The sequence below is a fragment of the Dermacentor albipictus genome, chromosome 1 (assembly GCF_038994185.2).
Source record: "Dermacentor albipictus isolate Rhodes 1998 colony chromosome 1, USDA_Dalb.pri_finalv2, whole genome shotgun sequence".
Classification (NCBI taxonomy): Eukaryota; Metazoa; Arthropoda; class Arachnida; order Ixodida; family Ixodidae; genus Dermacentor; species Dermacentor albipictus.
In genome coordinates this window covers 88,390,068-88,411,477 of record NC_091821.1, presented here as the reverse complement: position 1 = coordinate 88,411,477, position 21,410 = coordinate 88,390,068, and the positions used below count along the sequence as shown (strand labels likewise).

The 21,410-nt window shown below is 47.6% G+C and overlaps 1 protein-coding gene across 4 annotated transcripts in view; it reads right to left on the bottom strand.

Moving 5' to 3' along the window:
• The window catches only part of LOC139048715 (uncharacterized), a 293,534-nt gene that overhangs the window by 46,231 nt on the left and 225,893 nt on the right, over window positions 1–21,410 (bottom strand). The window contains exon 1 of one of the 4 annotated variants that reach the window (XM_070523224.1): window positions 15,173–15,256. The exons of 2 other annotated variants lie outside the window; for them this stretch is intronic. The gene's annotated coding sequence lies outside the window, so the exon portion shown is untranslated. Of the gene's footprint in view, window positions 1–9,507; window positions 9,699–15,172; window positions 15,257–21,410 lie in introns of those variants that run through there. One more of the 4 variants, XM_070523216.1, reaches the window with a different exon arrangement.

Sequence of the window (21,410 nt, the reverse complement as noted above, 5' to 3'; positions counted from 1 at the left end):
CCAACCACTGCGGAAACAGCCTATCGGCTCTACGAGCCTCTTTTCCTTTACTTTTGCCTATAGCGCTGCGATATAAATTGAGGTCTCAGTTACCGAGGTGTATTTTCGATTAGGGTATTGTATCTGCTGCAATCAAGCGGGGAAACCAGTAAAGTGTAGTACGAGATAAGCAAACATCGTTTTTTTACCAAACGTTGTTGCGCGCAGCCATAGGGTAAGTGAGTGCGTGGTGTTTCACTCAGAATGCACTCTCACTTGATGTTTCGTTTCTCATTTTTATTATGCGCAAAGAAATTCGTGCTCCCCGGTGGCTCCGAGCAGGCAGGGCCGGAGCGATTGGTTGGCTATTCCTTTCTATATCTTCTATTTATTTCGGAACGGGGTCGTCTCCGGCTATTCAAAGAGAATGAAAAAAAAAATGAAAAAAGAAAGATTTCTTTTTTTTTGTCAGTTTTATTGGGCACCATAATGCAGGTTTAGTCCACACGCATGACTGACAAGATGAGTTTTCGCGGTTTTGTGACGTCGCGTAAAAGACAGGCAACGTGGGCGGGACCCGAAAACATAGGACCAATAGCGGAGGGCTAATGGTGACAAAAACGTAGAATGATAAAGCTTTTTTTTATTTGTTCGGTGTGATCACCTATAATCAGTGTGAGTGTTATCCCAATTTTGGTGACGTCACGTGACACACAGGCCAAGTGGGTGTGGCCTTAATATTTTGGACCAATTGCGGAGAGCTAATAGCGGGAATGGAATAGAATGGAAGAGCTTCACGTTATAGCACCTCATTTGCGCTGACAGACCGTTGCAGACGTAATCGCAGAACAAGACGCTGGAGAACTTCTCAGAGTTGGTTTACGCATCGCGCAGATCTCCGAAATTGTTTTACTCTGCCCAGGCGACACATTTACGTTTTGAAAACGGCACAACGACGGGACAAAGGTAGACAAATATTTGCACTGGTTTGTGGAAGTGTTGGTGTGAAGCTCCCTGTGTGTCACATGTGCCTCCGAGGTGTCTGATCATGAAAAAGTTTACAGGGGATAGCAAGTTGTACTGAGTGTCTGCAGTGGTTCGTGCCATCTTGTCTGAAGTGTGTTATATCTTTAATCACGAAACACACACACACACACACACACACACGCACACAGGAAAAGAGAAACAAAGATGGCGGGAAACGCTCAAAAGTGCGCACAAAAATAATTCGCCGAGTGCACCAGGCCGCCGCGGTATATATACATATATAGCTCAATGGCTATGAAATTCTGCTCCTGATTGCAAGGTCGGGGGTTCGAAACACTGCCGCGGCGGCTGCATTCCCACAGGGACGAAATGCAGAAACGCTCGTGGTACTCCGATTCGGGCGCACTTAAAGAACCTCGGGTGGTCGAAACTAATCCAAAGCCCACACTACAGCGTCTCTCAAACCCGTCTGTTGCTTTAGGACCTTAAACCCTGCAGCTTGACTTTTGATTTACCGGTACAAAGGGAGGACAATACCATCATCATCATCATAATCCTCAACAGCATACCCACCGGCTTATCAAATCTCATACATACGTACGTATACGTACGTGCCTAGCTATAGCGCCGCTCTGTCAGCGTGAAATTGAGGCGGTAATTCATGAGTAAGAGCAGGTATACGTCAGCGGCACCGCGTGCAAGTGAGTCTAGAAGCTAGCTTCGCAAATACTTTCAGTCGTAGTTTCGTGTGAAAAGTGCTTTCTTCCCACACTGATTGTTTTCGTCGCACTCATTTCAAAAAAGTCTGGCAGGTTAAGCACGCTGGGCCCGGTTGGCTAACCTGCACCCAGGAAGGGGGAAAGGCTACGAATAAAAAATACGAGTAGAAGGAGAGAAAAAAACTTCCCAATTCAAGGTTTAGTAGGAGCTTCATTAGCCCGATTGTCATTCGTGCATATTGTACGACGGCCTAATAAAGAGCAAGTTAAAGTAATTACATATTTTGCGCAGACAGAGAGAGAGAGAGGGGGAGGTTGCGCAACGAACAAATAAACGAATGCATACGCCCCCAAGCTTTCTTTAAATCCATCGCAGTGGCTGAGCGGCGAAAAGAATTATGTTGTTATAGGGGACGCAATGTCGCTAGTTTTATTTCTGGCCGCAACGTGACCACATTTTGGTACATACGAAGTATAAATGTGTATATGAGGATATTTTGTTACGCATTAGCCAGCCCCGGGGGGGGGAGGGGAGGGGGGGAGGGGGGGAGGAGGTTGAAGTCTGACGCACTCAACTACGCAGTGCCTCTTTTATCCAGGGACAATAGCTTAATTTTATTATCACAAGTTCTTATACGGGCCGTGATTCACGTGCGACTTTATTTACTGCAATGGCTCGGGGTGTGCTGAAGTTGCTTGCATGCATTAATTAAATTGATTTGTAGATAATTATGAAGTGCGCGTATATTGAGTGCTTGATGTCAAGACTACTTGGACAATGGTTTTCTTGCACTGCGCATATATTAGTGTTTTTATTCCATAGTAAACATGAACTTCTTTTACTATAAACGCGGGTGCATATGGGTCGATTCCCCTCGTTAAGATTTTTTTGCTGTCCGTTGTCATGTATACATTAAATTTTTTATTGCCTTAGAGGGCTTGCGAGTTTGTGCTGCCTGTATGTTACAATTTTTTTCACTGTATATTGGTATAGCCAACTCTAATGTAGCCCACCTTCTCGCTTGTCTGCAGTTAGGAAAAAAAAATATGTGCTGCCGTTGACAGTTCAAAATTAATGTTGAGACGCAAGACAAAACGGGGCACTTAATTACAGTCCCTGCATAACCCATTGCATCTTTGACGTCATTTGACCTAAACCCGACACCTCAGTATTAAATTATGCAAAGTTCGGAAATACCGGTGGTGCCTGAAAAAGTTTGCAAAAGCGTACTAAGTGCAGACTTGAGCAGTTTCGCAGGCAATGAAGCGCGGTTCTGCGAGCCACTTATTTCTAAACAAAGGGATGCGAAGTGGCGCCGAGGTTCCTTCGGACTGCGTTTTTCCTTCTGCCAGATTCCATGACATGTCGCTTTGGAAACGCAGTCGGTACAACACGCACAGATGCGTACATGAATGCACGCCAGCAAGCCCTTGAAGGGCAATAAGTTCGGCAAGGTTTTCGATATGTTCGCATCGCTAACGACGCCGCGTGACAGGCGGCTGACGTTCGGGACAGGCGCAAGCGAATCCACACAAGTGGCTGCAAGGGTAGACGTTAGTGGAGCCCCCTTTCAATATTCTCAGACGCCTGACAGCAGGAAGAAAGCGATAAAGCCCTTAGCCGCAGTCAATCCGTGAATGCAGCATAAGACCGCAACCCGTCGCAAGGCGTGAGCCTGCCGGCGGCTTGTCCTTTAATGCGAATAGACAGCTTCGCATTGCTTCTCCGAGTTCCTGCTAATGTAGTCGTCGTTCTATCTTTCAACGCGGTCTGTCTTTCGTCGCAAGTACACAACGCTGTAGACACTTGGAAGTGTCCTCGTCTTCTCGTCAATTTTGTACACCCTGCAGCGGCCTGAAGAAAAGCGTCGTTCGCTTGTGTTGTCTTCATGCACTCTACGTCAGCGGTCAGCTTCGCCAGGGAATGTTCATGACTGTTGAATAACTCGAAATGCTCTAGAGGCTCGCATTTGTGCCCTGCAGGTTTCCGCCCCTGAATGGATGCAGCCGTAGGATTCTTTTGGCGTATTTCGCTAAGTTGGAAACCACAAGGCCTGATCTCGTTCAAACGCGCAGTGGTTCCTTATATTTGTCTTCGGAGACGCCCGAAACTGGCGAAATTGCGAGACTTGGCTGTGAGAAGTTTTTCGAAGCGTTAAGGTCAAGGAAATTTTCTTTAAATTCTGCAAACAAGCATTTCACCGTTTGCCAGTGTCGCTAGCGGGAGGCTGCGGCACTATGAGCAACGGCAGCCGTAAGGTCAACACATGTTTTGTGGCGAAGCTGTTGTCGCGACTGGTAATCTCTCGAAAACGTAAACGCCGAAAGCACGGCCTCTGAAAATGTCAGCACGCGCTTATCCGTATAAAATAACAATAATAAAATATCGTGGCGCGTTGAAAATTAGAGATGTGGGAAGTGATGAATGAAGGTCACGTTTGGGCAATGTCATACGTGTGGGCTTCATAAAGTGCTTAGTGCGAAATTATTAGTCTTTCGCTATAGTGACTGCCCTACGCATTTTAGTAGTTTCAAAGAAAGCCGGGAACGGAACTTGGCAAGTTTCAGTCGTTTTTACTGCTTCCCGGCAGCCCAAGTACGAGAGAAAGAAAGAAGAAAAACTAAATATGAGAAAATGTATTGAATTCATGACGTCACACTGACGTACCAGCGCTGGGCTTCCGGTGCAAAATTTAATAAGTGGAAGTCCGTCCCTTCATTTCTCCTCTAGTAACCGCTATTTCCACCGAAATTTAACAAAAAGTAGACTTTCAAAAGAATATTTTATCAATCTCAACTGATTTATTATTTATCTTTACTGCGCCTTTACAGTGTGCGGTGCAAAAGAAAGCTCAGTGAAGAGTCACTGGACGGAAAATTTTCCACGCTAAACTTAAAAAGCGATGAATGCGATAGTATCTTTAGTGGAATGAAACTACCGAAGAGAAAGAGAGAATAAAGAAACTGAGTTCGCTCTTTTGTGACTGGCAAAGTTCCATAATTGAAGAGATGGAACCGCCATTCACAAGCGCACAGGAACAGCACTCGAAGAGGGGTTGTTTTTATCGCGACAGCAGCGCCGCGCAGGTGTTCTGTTTATCCGCGGAAGTTCTCGAGCAACGTATAGCGCAGCGCGAGCAAGCAGGCACTAATGCTGCGTAGGTACACGTAATATATATGCGCAAGGAGCCGCAGTGCCGAAATGTTATCGGCCCGCGGCGGCTGTCACAGCCACCTGGCAACCCTTTCCTGACGTATAAAAGCAGAGCGCGAGCGTCTTTACCATTCTGTTCTTTCCGAGACGGGCCCTACTAAGCTAATGGGCCTTTTCCAATTGTCGACAGCTGAACGACACAATGAAGGTACTCCACACAAGCAAGGCGCGAAGCGCGACGCATATTGCTTGGCGCTCCAGGCGCCTCCTTTCTCACCCTCGCGAGTTCAGAAGCAAAATTATTTGCTATCTTGTTTGGAAAGATTGCGGTGTAAACGTTTAAAGATGAAATACCTTTAATTCAGCGGAAATAGGCCTGAGGAGGCGGACGTTATGGTTATGGGAGGCGGTGCGAAGAGGTAGTGGCCGTGGCCACGGTTTATTTAGGCCAGCCAACCATGGTGCAGCGGGATCTCCGGAGCTGCTCACACCGCGGCCGCTCAGGTCGAGCACGCCTGACGTGTTCTATCCTCGCGCTACCTGCACGTGAGGTCACCTTCTTCATCACCCGATTTGCAGGCGGCAGTCGCGCCGCTACATACTGAACAACAAATCGCGATGTCCGGGTAACTAATTAAAAGGATCCGCGCACGAACTTCGCATTACTGACCTTAGGACAAATGTGAAATTACGAAATTCAAGCCGATCAGCATAGTGAAGTAACGCATGCTCAGCAGAAATACCGAGACTAGCACCACTTTCAAATACATGGGGGAATCAAATTGAAAGGGGTCCTGAGCAACCTCTCGGGCTTGGCTAAAAAAAGAAAAAAAAAAGAGATAGTCCGCGGATAGCATACGCTGCTGTGAATATCTCAGCCAAATTTTGCTGTCGTACCCGGCGCATGGAGCTCGCAAGCGGAGGACGAAGTAACCTTTCTCTCAAACTCTCTCGTTTCAACAGAAGTCTGCTCCTCACTCTCTTCTGGACGCTTTATTTCGTAATAAAGCGGATTCCCGTACGCATCTGCGATCGGCCAATAGCTGACGTCAATCAAGAAGGGCGTTTGATTCAGTGCGCTTCTTCGTACTGTTACTGTGTATATTTATTGACGAAGTTCAATAAACAGGCTGGAGCAAGCGAAAATGTGCTTTCGAATTTCAACAATAATTACGAACTTCCACTGGAAAGGTAGACAAGAACCCCTGGGCACTGCGCCGACCAAAGTAAAATTACGGAAGAAGCTGAATATCGTCTGCTCATGCTCGGCCTCGGCCGCCCGCGCAGGATTTACACTTTGGCCACCCTGCTCATCGGTGTCGTAGCCGGCTGGTCTCGATAATTACGACTAGTTTTGAACACTCAACTATCCCCGATCCATGCGAAATTTAAGGTCAGACCACACGCACGATTGCAAGCGCGCTCGCCTTTCCTGGTTATACGACTTGGCTGACTAATTGATAGCGGTTCAGAAATGCTCAAGTTGGATGTGTCTACTATCAGTCGGTCAAGCTGGTGAAGGACAAAGCCGGTTCGCACCACGTAGCATGGTCAGACTGGAGCATATGACCGCGAGCACGCATTCAAGCCTTGTTGTGCAAAGCAAGAAGTTGAGGTGAGTTGAGTGGTTCTAGGCTACTGGTGGGATTAGCCTTGCAGCTGCTGCTGGCAATTGCTCCACCGTAGCGACACTTAGAATACATAAATAATATAAATCAGACACAGACATCACAGCTACACATAGTCACTCCTAAGGTCACCACGTGGAGGCCAAATCCGTGTCCTGCAAGTAATCTAAAAGAAGGCGAGAAACCTCCTTCTTATCTAACTGCATGCTTCCCGCACGGGAAAACAATGTCCTGAAGAGAACTTTGAGGAATTCCTGTCTTCTTGAGGGACCCGAATAACGCACTCCTTTCCGCGTTATACAGAGTACCGCACATAAGGTAATGTTCTATGTCACCGCACACACCACACGTTGAACATATAGGAGACAACGCTAGGCCAGTCTTGCACATCCACGCAGGGGTACGAGCAGAGCCCGTGCGAATGCAGAGCAGTAAAGTGGCTTGGTTTCTTTTGAGACCCTTGGTCACACATGGCTTGTGAGGTGAGCTCCACAAAGAACTGAAGTGGCACGACACCGCTTCTCTGAAGAATATATCTTGTCCTCTTGAGGCACTTTTCTCAATGGATGCCCAGACAGCGCTCTATGGGCGAGGCTGTCCGCCATCTCGTTGCCCATGATACCTATGAGCGAGGGCACCCATTGGAATCGTAAGGAGAAGCCTTTGATATGGAGATTGTGCACCGAGCGTAGGGAGCTTAGACATAAGGCATCAGTAGGGAACCCGTGTTCTAACCTTTGACGGGCGGATTTCGAATCTGTAAGAATGACAACAGGTTGAGGCGTATAAAACCGTAGCTTCTTTAGAGCTGCCTGAATGGCAACGCTTTCGGCCGTTGTGGAGGACACAACTGCAGTGAAGCAAACCGACCAATCATACTTTAAACAGGGAATGTGAAAAGCAAGAACGCTGCGCATACGCACTGCAAGCAGTTGCATGTAACTGCGGTCTGCTACGTGGCGTAGATAACGCGGCCGCCGCGGGTTGCCGTGACGAGTCCACTGGCTAAGCGCACTGCGGCTCGCTGAGGACAACCGCTTTTGGCTTACATTCAGCGCGTCGTAGGCACCAAAGGCATAAGTCGTGGCGTCTACGTGAACGTCCAGAATGAAATTTGAACTGCGTGCCACGGTGACATTTAGAAGGCGCAGTGTTGTGGGCACGCTCCACTGCGCCGTACCCTTCGCAGTGCAAGGCATTGAAGAAGGAGCGGAAGCACCGCGAAGGCCGTGTTTGATTGCCAATAACCCCGCTTCTGCTGAACGCATTGAAGAACTTTTTGGGGCAAAATATTCCTGAAATAGCCTATTTTATCTTCAAATGCATTTCTCCTCTTCGATAAAAAGCAGTTCAGGGCCCCTTTATGGGGCACTGCACCCATTTTTTAATTCGGGTAGCTATATATGAGTGTTTCATTTATTTTTCTGAACTTACATCAAAATTGAGCATGAATTTATGTATTTTTTACACTTAGGTTTCCTTTATTATCCCCATTCCTACGTGAAAACAAGTAGCCGGCGCGAATTAAAGGACGCCAACATCTCCTAAACATCATATATAAAAGAAGAGGACCTCTGTCAAGAAACTTATGCTATGTGTAGACTATGCTACCATGAACACGCGAAGCAAATACTATTCTGCTGCATGCAGCACGGGGCCCACCATCTCGCATATAAAAAATATCTCGCTCTCTCCCGCAGTTTTCAAGAACCTGTGCATCATATCCCGTCTGTGACGTTACAGAACCGCAGGATGGCCCATACACCCCAGCCATATATAGGGCAACTATTCACAATCATGAGTTACTCCTGAGTGAAACCTCGGGCACGGATGTGCATCCCTCCAATCTGCTAGCAAACGGGAAAGCGGCGTCGTTACCGCGTCTCCACCCGTCCTGTCAGCACTTCGTCGCCGCTCTCCAGCACTTTTGCCAGATATCAACTTTGAAGAGCGCACATTCGACACCTTTCTCGGCTAACATCCCACCATTTAGCCGATTTGCCAGTGCGAAGACCACAGGCTACATTCTGTGGTATTGTGACGAGACACCATGCATGACTCGATACCGTCTGGCTTCCAGACAGCGAAACGCACAACATCGGCATTGTGGCGTCTCCGGCAATTGCAATCCTTACCATACGCCTCTCTACCTGTTCGCGGATATTACAATTAAACAGCGTGATTCAGTTTTTTACAGATTTTGGGGACTGATATCTCAAAAGTGGTTCTAGTCATAAGATTTCTGCTAAACTGACAAGGCTTAACTACTACTCGACTTCGAATTTACAATTGCAATATCTTCGTTAAAGTGACAAAAGAAACGTCAATCAGTGAGTCTTTTTAATTAGCTATTTATACATGACGGCCTTTCATACAGGTAACGCTTCTTCCAGAAAGCCACCCATTCATAGATAGCGCCCCCTTAAAGTACGCGGGGAATAGAAGCAAGAAAAAAATATTTCAGATCTGACGTACTGTGGCAATCGAAGTTATCGAAAGCATTTTGCTGGTAGGTGGCTATGGCGTCGACCCTGCGGCGGTGCACCTCGACGAGCTCTTTGACTCTCTCGATAAGTTCGAGCAGGCGCTCATTGTGGAGCTCGCATATAATGAGGGTCAGGAAGAGCGTAGGCTTGCCTAGTTGCTGAATCATTGAGAAGACGTTCCTTTTCCTCTGCGCCCAGTAGTACCCCACTAGTACGCTAACTTCGAGCTGCTCGAGTAAACCCCTGAGGAACGCAAAATCCGAGTTGACGCACTTTTCAACGAAATTACGGGCCGTCTACGAGCTTCTTTGTGAGCATCAAAAACTGGGGTCGTCGAACAGAGTTGCTGTGATGATGATGGAATGGTGCAGTACGGCGTAGCGCTGTCGTACTCAAACTCCATGCGCGGCACGAAGGAACAGGCCTCGATGCTTGATTAAACGGCCTGCTAAAGACGAGAAGCGCGGTGAAAGTGCGATGCGGGCGTACGGCGAAACGAGGAAGCGGTGCCTTGCTGTCCGACGATTGGAAATCAACGCTCATGGGAAACTTACTTTTGAGTCGCTGTTCGTACGGAGGAAACAACCACCCGGTTTTCCGCAGCCGAGATGTCCGGATCTACTTGAGCGCGAAATCTAGACTCAGCTAGAGGCGAGTGTCGCATGACGAAGCTTGCACGATGACGATGCAGCGACCACGACGGCACATATGGAACACGAGCACATACCGAGTGGCTCAAGTTGGGCACCGCCAGCACCACGGCATAGAAGGAAGGAAGGAAGGACGGACGGACGGACGGACGGACGGACGGACAGATAGATAGATAGATAGATAGATAGATAGATAGATAGATAGATAGATAGATAGATAGATAGATAGATAGATAGATAGATAGATAGATAGATAGATAGATAGATAGGGTCAAAGTGCCTGAACTTAGAAAAGAATGCGCCATTTTTATCGCATCTCGAAACAGAAAACACGGATCTGCCCAGCAATCTCAGCTGCAATATCAGCGCGGCGCAAATACCAGTTCGTTTTACGAGACGCGTAGTTTCGGCATTTCCTCCCATAGTGTTTGTTTCTGCGCTAGTCATAGCAGTTCAGTGAAACGTTTTTCCTGATATAGCGCAAGCATTTATCTTTCTAAGTTAGTTCTGACTGCTGGAAGGCTATGATTATTGTAGATGACGAGGAAAGAAGATAAAAAAAACGCAGCAAACACGGCGTCAAGTGCTTGCTAGACTGATAGCGGAATGCCACCACGGTGGCTGCAGTCTCAGCGATTTCGCAACACCTTGATATTGCTCCATTCCCGATTCAGGAGAAGCAGCGACAGCGGGAGGATCACTCCGAAGTTGTGGAGAGGTGCCGACCGGGAGTGCCTTGCCATGGGGGGCTAGAAAGAAAAGCGGGCGTGTCGGGCTCTTGGTGAACGTTCGCACCGGGATTATAACGTGATGGACGAGAAGTGTCTGGTAAATATGGACTACATATGGCGGGAGCGCCGCAGCCCTTCTTCTTATCGGCCGCTTGCGCTATAACGATGTACACGCGGCGCTGAATCAAGATTTAGGCAAGTCTGTATCGTTTCTCCACTTTCTGATAATCCAAGCAAGAAAGCAAAGAGCGGGATTGATGGCTTGTGCCAGGCACGCTCTTTCATTTCAGCTGTCGCGTCCTCCAGATGTTCGCGAGGGCGATTCGCGCGCTCCTATAAAAGCTCGCTTTTCTTTACTTGGTTTTGCCCTCGCGAGTAAGATTTAAAACACGCTTGCACTATCAGTTCGATCATGCACTGCGGGTCATTTCAGACGCCGTGCTATAAATTTATATTACGGACGTGAGGCGTAAGTTCAGAAATAACTGGTCCCAGCGTACTTTCCGGGAAATAGGGGTTCGAGAATGGATGTTCGTTGGTGTTCTGGCGAACAACGTGCGTGGCACTGATATAGCTCGAACTCTGCTTACTTGAAGTTTGAAGCAAGCTAGACAGATTAATTTCACTTATCCCCGAAGCATACCTTATTTCAGTCTGTTTTAAGATTCCCTGTTTCCTTTTTTTTAAAGGTTCTCTCCTGCCTCCCAAAAACAAAATTATCTGAACACATTAGAACTTAAAGTATATAATGAAGACAAGCTGACTGTTTTAGTAGCTTACAAATTTATCGTAAGTTGAATAATGGTTACTTCAATCACAGTAAATGTACTCTGACGCGACTTGAATTCGAACACGCACTTTTTTTTAATGCGACAGCATTATATGCCCCATGAAGCGGAAAATCCGGCGTCCGGAGTTACCATCCGATGGTACCAAAACCAACGTCACCAAGTGATGACGTCACCTTCCCGGCGCTGCACTTTATGCGGCTCGCACTGCGAAATCCCACGGTCAACAGCCGCGGCGTCGGACAGACGCCATGGCCAATATCCGAAAAAAAAATCACTTTGCCCAATTCCAAAATTGAGTTGACCCACGTTCAAAACCGACCTGATTTTCCGCTTCATCGGGCAATAATTGACTTGACCTACCCCCAAAATTTGGGTGGTCCACACCTAAATTCGACGTTTCCCAATTCGGAAAATCAGTTGACTCACGATCGAAACCGTCCTGCCCCACTTCCAAAATTCACTTGGCCCAATTCGAGCACATGAGCAAGCGAAAAGTATCGCGCGGAATAGTCAGCATGCTTTCCCATTCAATGCACGCAAGGAGACTTAAGTGCCTCTGCAACTTTTTCCGTGGCGAAATATAAAAAGTTTACAACACGATTAATGGGGAAATTTCATCCTTTGGTCGTTAATTCACCCAATTAGTGTGCCGTCGCTCGCGCGTAAACTCTTCATTATACAAAGACGTTCCGCGATGAGAGACGCTATCCTTCGCCCTCGATAACTTTGAGTACTCGCTACTTTCTGAAATGCGGGGCTCTAGATTTCCAGTTTCTACACACGTTTACGCAATACCCTATAACGCACTGTCCCATTTCCACGATCGGCTTCTCTCTCAGGCAGTAACTTTCTTGCAGGCACCATGTCTTCTTTTTTTTATAATTGTCTCCTCTCTGTTGTCGTTATTTCTTTAGTGCCTTTTCTCTCGTTTGCTGTGGCCCGCATGGCGCTCCGCCCACGTTGTCAATAGGATCAGCCGGTCGTGAGCGGTGAATGACAAGAAGGGAAGAGAATGGAGCGAAAGGAATCGCTACAGGACAGTGGAGTAGCCAGAAATGTCGTTGGAAGGGGAGGGGGGGCTCACGTTTCAGCTAGCCCTCCTCTTTATAGAACTTGTCACGGGATCAAATTCATGAATAATAACTGCATTACCATTGCCAAAGATGCTGCAAACGAATTCTTGAACGCTAGGCACTGTCAAGAGAAGTAAAATACCTATTTTTTCCTAAAAGAATATACTCATATGTCCCAACAGTTCTGCCTGAAATATAACTGATATCAATGCTACTATGTTTTTTTTGTCTATTTAATAAGTAAAGAATATATCACGCGAGCTTTAGAACTATTTCAGTTCGAAACCAGCGGTGCAGTTCATTCTGCTGATATGAAAAATGTAAAGGCCAGGAAATGAACAAGTTGCGGACAAATATTGTAAAAAAACTTTGTCATTCAAGAACCTTGTTTACATTTTTGTACACATGCTACGGAAAGGAAAAAATCTCAATGACACTGTTCTTTGTTCCAATGTACTGCGCTGCCAGCGGTCGTGTATTGTGAATAATTGCACCGAAATGATAGTCGCAACCAAGAGCACATATAAAAAGCAGGACTTCTGCAAAATATACGAGGGCGAGTGGAATGAAAGTGACCCAATGCGAATATGTCACACATGGTGCACTTTATTTAAAAGTATAGTCTCCAAGAGCATTTAGGCATTTGTCTCATTGACTAACGAGTCGCGCCATTCCCGTATCATAAATCTTCTTGGGTTGCTGCTTCAAAAAGTGTGTAACTGACTCTTTCACGTCATCATCCGACAGAAATCTGGTTCCCTTGAGCTGTGTTTTTAATTGCTCCAAAATTAGGAAGTCGCAAGGCGACAGATCAGGGCGGATGTCGCAGTGTTTCCCACTTGAAATTTGCCAGTTTTGTGATAGACCAACGACTGGGGACGGGCATTGTCGTGGAACAAGATGACCCCATTTGTCAATTTTCCACGTTATTTGTTCTTGATTGCGACACGAAGCCGATCCGGCGTTTCACAATATCGTAAACGGTTGATAGTTTCTCCAGGTTTAGCAAATTCAATCAGTAATGGCCCCTGACGATCGAAAAAAAGGCAACGCCACCTTTCTGGCGGAAATGATGGCCTTTGCTTTCCTTGGGGGTGGTAAATTCGAATGTTTCAACTGCAAGCTTTGCCGTTCTGTTTCAGGCTCATAGTAGTGGCGCCATGATTCGTCCTCGTTCACAATTGCCGACCAGATGTCGGCACCCTCATTGTGATACCGGATCAGATGAGTCAAGACAGCACCGAACCTCTCCATCTTCTGGTGGTGGTTCAAAATCTTGGGCATCTATTGCGCACACAAGAGCCGATAACCGAGATGTTAATGAATTATGGTGTGAAGCGAACCGTGACTGATGTTCACACGCTCTGCCAGTTCATCGATGCTTATCCTCCGTTCTTGTCTAATCAGCTTATCAACCTTTGCAATTGTGTTGGGGGTGATTACATGGCGGCTTTGGCCCGGCCTTGGATCGTCTTGGCAACTTTCACGTCCTTCTTTTAACCGTCTGTTCCAACACATAGTGGCCAATGAAATGCAATGTTCAACGTACACGGCAGCCATACGGCGACTAATTTCTTTTTTGGGAAACACCTTCAGCTGTCAAAAACCATACGACACCACGCTTTTCAACTTTTGCAGTGTCCATTATGTTACCCAACTATGTTTAACCCAGTGAGTGGTAGCATTAAAGAACATTTATCTTCACGCCTGCGTGTCACTTTTGTAAATGAGAGATGCCTGTGTGCTACGCGCATGCCTCGCAGATAATAACCGAACCATCATTGCGCGGGGTGGGTAGGCTCACTTTCATTTGACTCGCCCTCGTACATTAGAAATGCGAAGACACAATAGAATATACAAATGCGAAGATACAGCTTGATAAAAGGCAAGAAAGTGTCACTGGAAACAAAGTTCACTACATGTATAAACAAGTCCTCGGAACAAGATATTTAAATATACGTATAAGTGTCCAATAAATCTACACATTTAACAAGACGTCACTGAATATAATGCGTCAAACAAGGCAAATAAACAGGCTGCGCAATCACAGATTCACAGATCACAGAATCCGAAGGTCCGCCACCCTCCCTCCACTCCCCTCGACGTACCTCGCGCGACGGAAGGCGGCGCACTTTTTCCGCGTTTTTATCCCTTGCGCACGCATGACTGAGCCACTATTCTCGGCTCACCCATGACCCCCCCCCCCCCCCCCCAACGCTTTAACTCGCGCATGCAGTATGCGGCGCGCGGTGACTATGTTATCACCCTTGGACTTTATACGGAACATGAGGGAGACGGCGATGCTAAGAATGCGCCTGGAGTGTCCATATAATTGCTATCACAATAATATATTAAGAGTATCCGGCAACTGAAGCGTTGTGTGGCCCGTTAATTTTCGCAAAAGAAGTAACAAAATCGAACTTTCACCATGCGACAATTCGCTGCGCCGCAACTATGTCTTCTTTTTTCTTTTGTGGTGCGAGGACATCGAAATGAAAGAAAAAACGCAAAGGAAAGCATGTTGGCCACAATCGAATGCCTTCTTTGGGCACCTAATGTGAGTACCGAATGAATATCGAAGAAAATGTGAGAAGCTTTGTCCTCAGCGAACCATACGCATACAGCTTGGTATCCTACACCTGCGAGACAAGACTTTCTGGAGAGGTTGCGCGCAAGCGAACGCGTTACAATCCGTCGAGTCCCCACAGTGATGGCGGCGAGCGACCATTGTTTTCTTTTCTCGTCTGCTAGCCAGAAAGCATCCAAAAGTCTGCCAGGCGAAAATCCACTCGGCCATAGAAAAACGAACGCGCACCGAAGTGCGCCGTGCAGTGGTCAGGGCAACATGAGTAAAACGCATGCGGCCTGGCTGGCTCTGGTAGCCAGCGGATAGCGAGAACAAAAAAATTGAGGAGGCTCAATGTGTCCTTGCGAAGAAAATTCAAAGTAGAAAAATAAATAAGAACGTAGTTACCTTTGCTGGCTTTACTGTCTTGACATGGATGCTTTGGCGCAGGTGAAAAAAGTTGATATTCTTTTCTGTGACTTGACGACACAAATGAACCACCACAACGCTTCGTCTCATAGAACCTCGCTGTGCGCTTTGTCAGCTGGTCTGATAGTATGTTGATTTGGCTTGTCTCGTTGTATGTTCTGATGTACGACTTTAGAAAATTCAATGCACCTTTGGCGTTAAATCTTCATAAGATCATTACATCGACAAAGTTCTGGAATTGAAAATCTGAAGCATGACTTCGGAAATGGCAATGCACCTTACGCATCAAAACTTTATGAGAACTTTATACCCATAAAGTTTCAGAATTGAAATCTATGGGCTTCGTAGATTCCGCGGTCTCCGCGAGATGCCGCGACGAGCCTGCTCGCCATAAAAACACCCTTGAAACTTTGTGCTTGGATGGGACGGACTCCTTGCGTTATGTGACTCCCGGTTCATGCATGGGCGTTGCCGTGAAATCCGGCCCGAGTTCACAATGTTCGCGCCGAAATGTCGTTTTGAGGGTGAAAAAGAGATTCTAGACAAAATCCAGAATGATTTCCGGCGACTGGGGTTGTTTTGGTCGGCGATGCCTGACAGCACGAAAAAAATTCGGGGGGGGGGGGGGGCTGAAGCCCCGTAAGCCCCCTCCCCCCCTCCACCCCCACTCCTGGCTACGCCCCTGCTACACGAGGATCTAGCACCGGAACTACAGGCCAGCGTTTTGTTCTCGTATCGTTTCTAGCGTATGAGGGCTGTGCTCATAGTAATACCCCAGTCACACGAGCATGCCAAAGGTCCTTTGAAGTTAAGGAGCATGGAGCTTTCAAAGGCACATTAGTTCCAGGGATATGTGTCGGTGCTACACAGTCTCCAGATGGCCTCCGTTGAAGCTTTTAACAGAAACCGCAACGTATCCTTGGCGCTGCCATCGTCTCGGAAGTAATAAAAAAATATGGCCCGAATGCGTCTTATAATAAATTTGTCATATTTTCTTCAGCAATATTTATTTTTCCTAATACATAGAAACATCAAAACAAAATGTACGCGTAGTAAAGGCATTACTTTACCAAATACAGATGTATTTATTGTAATGATGGCCACCATGTGTACCGCTTCGTACACCGCTTGTTGGTGTCGATTATTCGCTTTGTTTCATTCCTTGTGGCTAGGCAGCGGTAGGTACGCGTAAAAGCGGCAAAATAAAGAACTACAGAACAAAAGTGACTAGGGAAGAAGACGTGCAGAAAAAATCCGAGGAGACTGGGATGCCTAGCAGCCGCTAATCAAAGAACCATATCGCACATAGCACCTGTGTTGTCTCGATGTTGCTGCTGACGACAGGCCGTGCCGTCCCTGCTATACCGGCGCGTTCATGATGGAGATTGCAGGTATCCCGAAAGTGTTTAGTACTTAGTAATAGTATTCAGTACTTATAAGTTTGTTCTGAAGAGGGAAAAATTGAACTTCCATACTTATATATATATATATATATATATATATATATATATATATATATATATATATATATATATATATATATATATATATATATATATATATATATATATATTTCTGCTGTCGGACGCCCTCTAGGCTCGAGAGTATTCTCTTGAGGTTTCAAAGGAAGAACGCGCAATCCTTTGGCTCCAAACTCCATTCCAGTAGGCCTCCTTTGCTGTGCTTGTGTGATAGTGCGCATTCTCCCTTGAAGTAAAGGATATTTGCTTCAAAGGACTTTGAAAGTGCCCGTGTGACTGGGGTATTAGGCTGGTACTTCCGGCATTCCAGAAGTGTTTAATATCAATCCACACTCTTAGGCAAAGTTACACCCATTGGCTTGCCCCTTCTGCCACACAACAATAATCGTTATCTGCCTTGATGCGTTTCCTTTCTTTAACGCTGCGAGCCCGGTCCTTTCCAGTAACGAACGGCACGCGCGTTATCAGCATAGAACAGTTTACACCCTTTAGAGTGCCCCCTTCTGATAACGCGCGTGCCGTTCGTTACTGGAAAGTTCCGGGCTCGCAGCGTTAAAGAAAGGAAACGCATCAAAGCAGATAACGATTATTGTTGTGTGGCAGAAGGGGCAAGCCAAAGGGTGTAACTTTGCCTAAGAGTGCAGCTTTACTTTAACCGTTCCTTTAGTTAACACATAGGTGTAAAAAAAACGTCTTCGCGTCTTTAGGAAGCTATAGAGAAAAGTAGAGACGAGGCTGACCGATGACTTTACCACGTAATTTATGCAGGAAACGACCTGAAACGGAAGCGGCGATTAGGTGTTCGTTGCTGTAGCAGAGCTACTATTGCATATGGTGCTCAGGGCATGTTCCCCTCTAGAGTTGCAAAATATTTTGTCTCAAACACGATAATCTTCAATTTTTTAATTCTTTCAGAGCTGCCATAATGAGAGCATCTGCCTCAAATTTGATGTAGGGTACGAGACTATGCGTCTCGTACCCTACATAGTCTCGTAGAAAAACGAGACTATGCGTCTCGTTCTTCTTGTACAGGCTTTGTTCCTATCATCCGCCAGCTCCCTTACTACTCTTCAGTGAAGCCGTTAACAACAGCGACAACATGCGATATTGACGGTGAAGCTGCATGCTTCCTTCCATCCACGGATGACGCAGTAATTACAAGTCACAGGTTCCTGACGTCAACAGATTCAACTCCTATAAAGACAGCACCGCACGATGGACTTGCCAGTGGGCACGGTGTTGTGCCATTACCACAAGCCCGGATTCCGAATCTGCAAGATGCGGAATCTATCCTGCGAGCGCCATAATTCTCCCTTCACAAGTCAAGATGCTGCGCCTTCGTGCGGGAGAAGCCTCGGCGGAGCAGCGTGTTTTGACGTGTCCGCGTGTGCCCGACGGCCCGGCGCCGCACCTCCCTTGCCGGGAGGTCACCGCGCGCGCGAACTTTGAACCGAGTGGCCAGCGCGGTCGCTGGTTGGACCCCTCGGACGACCGTCGTGTGCTGACTTTGTATTGGGCCGTTTGAGTGACAATGGGCCTCGGGGATTATAAAAGCAGCGACACGCCGCTCGAAAACAGGATCCGCCGACCCCACCTGGAGAGAGGGTCGCTCCCGACTGGGGTGAGATGTGTCACGCGTTTTCGCCGGACGCCGTCGTGCGAGAACAGTCGCGTTTGTGTGAGCTCTCGGCCCCAGTGCCGATCCGTTCATGTCCTGTATGATAACCTGTATATAATGTATAAAGTCCCTTTTGTTATTCTCATCGACGCCAGGCTCGGAGTCTTCGCTACCAACGCTCTGTCACGAAACGGGTGACGAGCGCTACGGGACCACAAAGCCGTTATCGTGGTGCAGCGGTTGAAGTTCGTAACACTGGCGGCACCGGTTGGATGACGTAACACTGGTGGCACCGGTGGAAGTTCGTAACACTGGATGGCAGCTACGGGATTGACCGGCATCAGCTACCTCGGCGCGGTGAGTGCCTGAAGTTTACCTCAAACACCAGACTTTCTTTGACACAGGTTATAGTAGCTTAGGGAAGGATTTGGTGTTGCATTGTGATAACCTTGTGTGTTTCAAGCCTAGTAAGAGTGTTTTGAAAACCAGGGGATGCTAAGGGGGTAAACAGGGCAGTGTGTGAAATACTTGCATATGTCTTACTAGTAGTGTTATAGTAGCGTACGGCAGGTATATTCAAAAAGGGTAAACAGCAGGAGGACAGTGTGAACGATGGAGAAGTACAAGGTGAAGGAACTTCTCGAAATTTGTGAGGAGTTGGGCATTGAGTTGGGCTCGACCAAAAGAAAGAATGCGATCCTTGAGGTCATGAGGACTGGGGACGTAACGGCTGAGGAAGCCGCTGAGGCCTGGGCGGATATCAATGAACGTCGTGAGGAAAGGAGAGAAAAGGAACTTCGCGAGGAGGAAAAGGAGGAAAGGAGAGAGAGGGAGCGACGTGAGCACGAGCTTAAAATGAAAGAGTTGGAGATCCGAAATAACTCGCCGGCGCCTAGTCTCACTTCTAACGTTCCAAGAATACGCGATCAACTTCCACCCTTTGTCGTCGGAGAGGATATGGCCAAATACCTCGTGAAATTTGAGCACGTCTGCGAACGGAATAGCATTGAGCGATCCCTTTGGGCACAGAATCTGTTAGCCTTGCTTCCTGGGGAGGCATCAGACGTAATAACTTGCTTATCGAAAGAGGCGTTTGAGAGCTACAGTGATGTGAAGGAAGCGCTACTGCGGAAGTACAAATTGTCGCCCGAAGCTTTCCGGCAGAGGTTCCGGTATGCAAAAAAGGGTAAGGAGTCGAATGTTGACTTCGCGTTCCGTCTAAAAGCCGACCTGGTGGAATGGCTGAAGGGCGAAGAGGTTTACGACGACCGCGACAAAATTGTCGAATGCATCGCGTTGGAGCAGTTCTACCGTTGCATTGATGAGGATGTCCGGCTCTGGCTGCAAGATAGGCTAAAGGAGGTTAAGCTAAACAAGGCAGCAGAGTTAGCGGAAGAGTATTACACCCGCCGCAGCTTGCACAGCAAGGCAGTGCGTGTAGAAAAAGCAGATAGGAGAGATGTGTTTTACGGGAAGCCCGACGAACGGAAGGAAATCACGCGTCGCGAGTTTCAGGACGACGAGTCCCTTCCCAAAGAAACTGTAAGGGATGGACAGAATGCATCTCAGAATGATGACGATGGTCCGAAACAGCGAAACGAAATGACGCGTTCTTTTGAAAAACGGAGACCGTTAACCTGCTACAATTGCAAAAAGCAAGGGCACATCGCTGCAAGCTGCCCAGAGAGAATTGCTTTTGCAACGATACGGGAAACTCACAAGAACATACGTCTATTGGAGCCCTATGTGCAGGAAATTAAGGTAAACGGCAAGAAGTGCCGAGCACTGCGGGACTCTGCAGCAACTATGGACGTTGTTCACCCGTCTTTCGTCTCCTCGAGTGATTTTACGGGAGAGTGCGTTAGGATACGGCAAGTGGCCGAGAAGGAGAGTGTCTGTTTACCGATCGCAACGGTTAGCATTGAAGGAGAATTTGGAAAACTTAACACCGAAGCCGCTGTGTCAGCCGCCCTCCCGGAGCAATTTTCCTACCTCTTCTCAAATAGCTCGGAGCAGTTGCTGAGGGATCACGGCAAATCATTCTTTGCCGACGTGGCGTACATGGCCCCCACGCGATCCAAAGCGCGCCCGCTGTCGAGGGAACTTGACTTAGCGTCGGGAAGCGAAAGGCGGTGCGGCACACGGACCGATCACGGTAACTTGAGTGGCGAGCAGTCACGGGAGAGGCAGAGCTCGGAGGCTGGCCTAGACGAGCGGGTCCTGGAAGTGAGTGGGAGTGACGCGTGCAGTGCTAGCCGCGATATAGACTCGACGCCGCAATTAGGCGACGCGGGCTCCGCACTCGCTCCGGTTTCCGCCAGCCGGCAGGAGCAGGCTGCAGTTGAAAGAAAAAGTCTGATTCGCGAACAACAGGAAGATTGTTCACTAGCCGATCTGAGGAAGAGCGTCAAACGGGGAGTGAAAGAAAAGGGGGTTTCATTTGGCAAGGAATCTGGCTTATTGTACCGCCGCTACACGGATAAGCAGGGTCGCAAATATAAGCAGCTTCGGATTCCGCGAAAATATCGCCGGGAAAAATGAATGACCTCATTTGCTTCCTCAGAAGTATGTTTTCGGTCCAAAGCGATTTCAAGGGGACCATTCTATTTGTAATTATTTTTGCTGATTATTAATTGTTTCTATTTTGTTATGTTGATGATTTGAAAACTGATTGTTTAAGCCTTGTGTGCTAGATCGTACACCTGCCTCTTGTTGCAGCGGAAAAAAAAAAAAAGGGGAAAACAATTTAGTTAGGTTGATTTGAATTATGGCCTTGTCTGGTGTTTGACGGGAGACAGAGGGCACTTGTTCGTGTTGGGTGTTGCCTTTTGCCGGTCGGTTTTGCAAGCTGCAGAACGACCAAGCGGGACCAGTGGCGAGAAGCAAGGTCTTAGGAACGACCCGAGCGGAGCTGGTCAAGGTGCCTTGGCGACGACGTGGTGAGCAGAGCTCCTGTCCTGGCGAGTCGGACCTGGGCACGTGATGTTACCTGGCGTCCCGACACTGGACGTGAACTTGGACGAGCCTGACGAACGTGCGCGCCTGGCATCCGAGCCACGTGGAGGCAGCTCGTCTTCCCGGCGCCTTATCTGAGGGCGGGGATGCTGTTGTGCCATTA